The sequence below is a fragment of the Elephantulus edwardii genome, unplaced genomic scaffold (genome assembly GCF_000299155.1).
Source record: "Elephantulus edwardii isolate Elephantulus edwardi_28Jun2011 unplaced genomic scaffold, EleEdw1.0 scaffold00074, whole genome shotgun sequence".
NCBI lineage: Eukaryota > Metazoa > Chordata > Mammalia > Macroscelidea > Macroscelididae > Elephantulus > Elephantulus edwardii.
Window position 1 is genome coordinate 6458990 of NW_006399824.1, and position 6000 is coordinate 6464989.

At 40.7% G+C, this 6000-nt stretch overlaps 1 protein-coding gene across 1 annotated transcript in view; it reads left to right on the plus strand.

The window, feature by feature from the left end:
* The window catches only part of CTNNA3 (catenin (cadherin-associated protein), alpha 3), a 2453748-nt gene that overhangs the window by 54926 nt on the left and 2392822 nt on the right, over positions 1-6000 (plus strand). The window lies entirely within an intron of this gene.

Below are 6000 nucleotides of genomic sequence, written 5' to 3' on the forward strand. Positions count from 1 at the left end.
CCCGTTATTGTTAATGCATCTTGATTGTATATTCGATCAATTTCTGACTGCAAAAGTTGGTATAAATCTTCTATCTCCTCTTTAGCTATAGTTGTAGGTGCATATATTTGAATGAGAGTGGTATTCACTAGACTTCCTTGTATGTGTATGGATATTATCCTGTCATTCACTACATTGAAGACAGATCTAGAAATGACTTCTTAACTATGAAAGTGACCTCATTTTCCCCTCACCTTTTCATCTTCAGCTTAGTGGATCATATGATCATCTGACTCAAAATGTCTCATGCTAGTCCATTTCGTTTCGCTGATACCTTGTATGTCAAAATATATGCGGTCCTTTTCTTTCCTATCAATATCCAAGTTTCCCACATTCATGTTTCTCACATTTCATGTTTCAATCACTAGTGTCTGCTTACTTGTTCCTCTGCCTTTGTGCTTCCATACTTGAGGGTTCAGCCTCAGTTGCCATATCTGCTAGTCTAATGTGCTCTATTGTATATAGGGTTTTCGAAAGCCTGCTATTTGGGAAGTGGATGACCAGTCCTTCTTCTTGTCTACCTTAATTTGAATGCTCAGATTTAGAACAGTATCTGACAGAAAAAGATTTTACAGAAAAGAGCAGATGAAAGATATTTCCCCAATTATAGAAATAACCAATAGACTCAGTGTTGTCCCCGCCCTTGGCACATATATCTTGACCCACCCCTTTCCCTGCTCCACCAGAATTCCTTTCTACTCCCACCTATACGCCTTTCAACACCTGTCTCCCCCTATCTCTCCTTTGATCTGATGGCTTATATCTCAAGCCTTCTGGGTTTCTGTGCCTCTGAATGCCTCAAGCTGCTGTCAGTTTCTTATGCTGCGACCAGTATCAATCCTGCTTGCTGAGACTGAGGAGGACCTGAAATGCTTACTACAGAAGTTCAAGGACATAACAACAACATATATTGATTAGGTGCTTGTTTTATGTAATCTGAATCCATGGCTTCCTATCTATTAATGAGTGAAAGTTCCAAAGATGTCCCAATACTAGCAACAACAGTCTGGAGTCCCCATATTTGCCTTATTTGCTCATGGAACAGTAGGGATATTCTTGTAAGACCTCTGTTCTCCTGCCTTTTCTTTTTTATCCAAATATTGAAGTCTTCACAGAATGTTTGCTTCCAAATCAGACTGTTTCTGTGCTCTTCCATCTTGGATGGCTTCATCCTATTGAAGGTGGATGGTGACTTCCAGGGATGCCCATTGTAGGGTGGTGACTGGATGTGCCAGTGTAGCTGGTTCCATAGCTTCCAATCCTCGAGGTGGTAGAATGGTGCTGTTGTTGTGTTGTTAGGGGCTGTTGAGTGCTACTCATAACAACCCTAAGAACAAAAGATCTGAACCATGTTCACTGTGTCAATCCTCTTTGTTGAGGGTCTTCATTTCCTTTGCGGACCCTCCACTCTTCCAAGCATCATGTCTCTTTCCATGGAATAGCCTTTTCTTGCAACATACTCAAAGTATGTAAGGCAAAGTCTCATCATTCCTGCCTCCAGAAACACTCAGCTGCACCCTCTCCAAGACATATCTTTCATTCTCTTGACCATCCATGAAATGTTCAGTGCCCTTCTCCGATACAATAGCTCAAAGGTGTCAATTCTTTTTTTGTCATCTTTATTCATTGTCCAGCTCTCAGATGCAAAACAAGTAATTAGAAAAACTATGGCCTGAATCAGACACACCTTAGTCCTTAAACTGACATCACTACTCCTCAATAATTTGGAGAGGTCTCTAACTGTAGATTTTCCCAGTGCAGTGCATCTCATTTTTTGACTTCTGATACCAAGGATGTTAATTGTGGTTACAGACTGGTATTAGACTCTTCAAAAGAGAGGACCTCTCTGCCTAGCTCTGTGTTTCACTTTGACACTGGATGCCCAATAAAGCAACACTTGCCCCTAGAGTCACACAGAATTCATTCTGGAAACCATCTTTTTCAGCTTCTTCTCTAATCTGATCTCTACATGTTAGAATAAAATCCGGTGCAAGTGGGTACATGAGGAGCCATTATTATCCAAGCTTCTCCAAGCACCCATGGTTTTCTTTCCTTTCTAGATCCTTGCAAAGCTTTGCTATTCCTCCCAGAAAAATTCTCTTTCCCTTCAGCTAAAACAAATACAAAACAAAAAATCTAAAAAAAAAACCCAACCAAAACAACACCTCCTCCCCCATCAATAAATGTCAGTAATGGTCCAGACACTCAGAGGATCCTTTTCTTTACTTTTTTATTTTTTAAATTTTTTTGTGTGTATACCATCAAATCGGATCTTATTGGTACAGGAGGAGATTGCTCCTTCTTCTTCAGCAGAGATCATCTGGTGTATTAGAACTGCGTACCTCTGGGATTGGAGTGCAGCTTCTTGCCACTAGGCCACCAGAGCTCCCCAGATCCTTTTCCTTTTGTTCTGTAGACAGATCTGATTGGCTTGCAGGTAGGAAGGGAGAGAACATGCCTGACTTCTTTGGCTTCTTGGTCTCCTAGAATATAATTTTCTTAAAGAAAAATAATTGTGTTTTGCTTATTTGCAGTAATTTCTGGTCATTCTGTAGGTCATTTTGATTAAGTGTGATTGATGCCATTTTGATGGCATATCAATTGACATATTCCAACAAACAAATGCTGCCCTCTGCTCACCAAATTGTGCCAAGAAATCTGGAGGACAACCACCTGGCCATCTTACTGGAAGAGATCTATATTTGCTCCCATTCCAAAAAAAGGTGACCTGACAAAGTGTGGAAATTATCAAACAATATCATTAATACATTCAAGCAAGATTCTGTTGAAAAATATCCAAAACCGACTGGAACGGCACATCAAGAGAACTGCCAGAAGTGTAGGTTGGGTTTTTAAAAGGCTGTGAAACTAGGGATATTATAGTTAATGTTAGATGGATCTTGGCTGCAGAAGAATGTCTATCTGTGCTTCATTGTTTATGCAAAGACATTTGACTGTGTGGATCACAATAAACTGTTCCTAACTCTGAAAAGAATGGGAATCCCAGAACATTTGATTGCACTTATGTGAAACCAGGGATATGTCCTATTTCCACACCTTTTCAATATATATGCAGAACAGGTTATCTACGAGGTTGGGCTCTATGAGGAGAAATGTGGCATCAGGATTGGAGGAAGACTCATCAACAATCTGCATTATGCAGATGACACAACGCTGCTTTCTGAAACTGAAGAGAACCTGAAGCGCTTGCTGCAAAAGATCAAAGGACTGTAGCCTTCAATATGGATTAAAGCTCAACATTAGGAAAACAAATATTCTCATCACTGGGCCAATTGGTAGCATCATTATGGGTGGTGAAGAGATTGCTAACAACTTTAGGTTGGTTGGCTCCACAATCAACACTCTTGGTACCAGCAGCAAGTAATTGAAAGATGAATTGCATTGGGAAAGTCTGCTGTTAGAGCCTTCTCCAAAGTGCTGAAGAGCAATGATGTCAGTCTGTAGACTCAGGTGCTCTTGATCCTGGCTATGATCTTTGTAATTACTTGATATGCATCAGAAAGCTGGACAATAACTAGGTATGCCAGAAGGAAAATTGATGCCTTTTACCTGTGGTACTGGAAAGAAGTATTGAATATAGCATGGACTGCTAGTAGAACAAACAGGTTCATCATCCTAGAGAGGGTGAAACCAGGCTGCTCCTTGGAGGCAAGGATTCTGAAGCTTCATCTGACATACTTTGGACATGTTGCAAGGAGGGACCAGTCCTTGGAGAGGGACGCCATTCTTGCGAGGGTGGAAGGACAGCGCAAGTGAGAAAGACCCCCGATGAGATGGATTGATCCAGTGACTGGGGTAATGGAGGTAAGTGTGTCAGGGACAATAAAATTGGCACAGGATAGAGTAGGTTTTAGGGCTGTTGTACATAGGGTCACTGTGAGTTGCAGGTGACACAACAGCACATAACAGGAACATCTCCATTTTTTTTCTTTTTAAAATCTATTCTGAGTAGATTATCAGTAGCACTTCTTTCAGAATTAATTCTAAAGATTATAAGGAAATCTCAAAATATTTGTACACATAGAATGTTCTAATAGATTACTTTTTTAAGGAAGCATTAGAGCTTTGACCATAAACTTAAAATAACCTTAAAAGTTAGTAAATTAAGTGTCTTTTAAATACTTGTAGGCACAAGTCTCAATAAGTATAAAGATGTTATTTTTATGGTTAGATGAAGAAGAAAACTTAAATCTGCCTCGATAACATTGTAGAGTTTTGGGTGATTCAGTGTAGCTGAGAAAGTGAATTCTTCAATTTCAGCATTCTTTTACAGCCAGGAACCTGCTCCCAAGGGAAGGTGTTAGACTATAGTATTCCTTCAGAAACAAATAATTGCACAAAAGGAAGCCAGTACTTAAATTGTAATAAGGACAAGATAAGCTAGCAGTTAACTGTTTCAAATAGGGAGCTCTGGTGGCTGACTGGTCAACTGTGCTGGTGACCTGAGGGCACACAGTTCGAATCCACCAGCTGGTCCACAGGCGAAAGATAAGTAATCCCCGCTCCTGTATGATTATATTTCTCCTGAAAATCCTCTGGAGGATCAACTATGGGTTGGTTCTGATGTGATGGTACACACCAAACAACAGTTGTTTCAAATACCATGATTCCAAGGGAAGTGTGCCTGACTGAGCATATGAGGATCTCTCTAGCACAGGTGATGTCTTTGGTACTACCTGTCGGCAGGAGTCAGTCTTTTTCCCTTTCCAGCTGGCTTCTTCGATCTTTTGTCCTATTGCACTCTGATCTTCTTTCTGTTCGTGCCAGCATTGCTGCCCTGTTAGTGGGTGTTTTTTGACCACCAAATCCACTCTGCTCCTGTGAATACTGTCTCTTTCCATTACAGTTCATATTTCCTCTCTACAAATTCAGGAAGATACCACAGATAGCAATCTTTAGCTCAGCTTTGGGATAAAGATCTTTTAAACGGATTCCTGTGACAGCCAAGTGCTGTAGGCTGATAAACCCAGATCCACCCGTCCTTTTAGTGGAGAATGTTAAGCTGATGAGAGCAATTGTGATTTAGCTGGCTGAAAAGATAGAAGAGTTCACACATCCCCAGATGTGATCATTTTCACAGAGGTGTGATTCAATTGAATTCCCCAGGCCATTTCAGGACACCAGCTCTTCTCAGGAGGTACTGCCGCAGATTGAGAAATTGGCCAGAAATGGGCAAACTTCTCCGTAGAGGTTTGCATAGTAAATAATTTAAGGCTTTTGAGACATATGGTCTCTGTTGAAATGACTCTGCTCTTGGAGTGTGAAACAGCCAGAGGTGATACATAAGCAAATGGACCTGGCTCTGTCCCAATAAAACCTAATTTATGAAAATCACCACTAGGTCCAGAACCCCTGCTTCAGAGTAACTATATTTTCATGAGAGTTTCTTTATTCACTGCTTAAAGAAAAGTAGTAATGGTCAATATTCCATGTACAGTTAGGTTTTCCTACATGGAAAGCTATGATGAAGTGGTTTGTGGTGGGACCTATTTGAGTCACAAAAGCTTCACTAGTTTGAAAAGTGCTAATTAGGCAATTGGAAAAAGAAAAAGTCCGGTGGTTTTTAACCCTGACTGCACATTAAAATTACCTTGGGAGTTTTAAAAGCAATGATGCCTAGGCCACACACTGAACCAATGAAATAGAAATCTCTAGGGTAGGACCAGACAGTAATTGAAAACACTGCCAGGTTACCTCCGTGGAAGTAATTCTGTGTTGGCCATTCTGTCAGCCAGTAATCAACATGGTTTGGCCTCTTAGCCTAACACTTGTCAAAAAATGGTGGCCTCTCTGTGTCTGTCTTTTTTTGTTTTTTAATATTGTAGTTGGGGCCAAAAGTTTATGTTGTTGTTGTTGTTATGTGCCATCGAGTCGTTTCCGACTCATAGCGACCCTATGCACAACAGCTCTAAACCCTGCTCTATCCTGCGCCAACCGCAC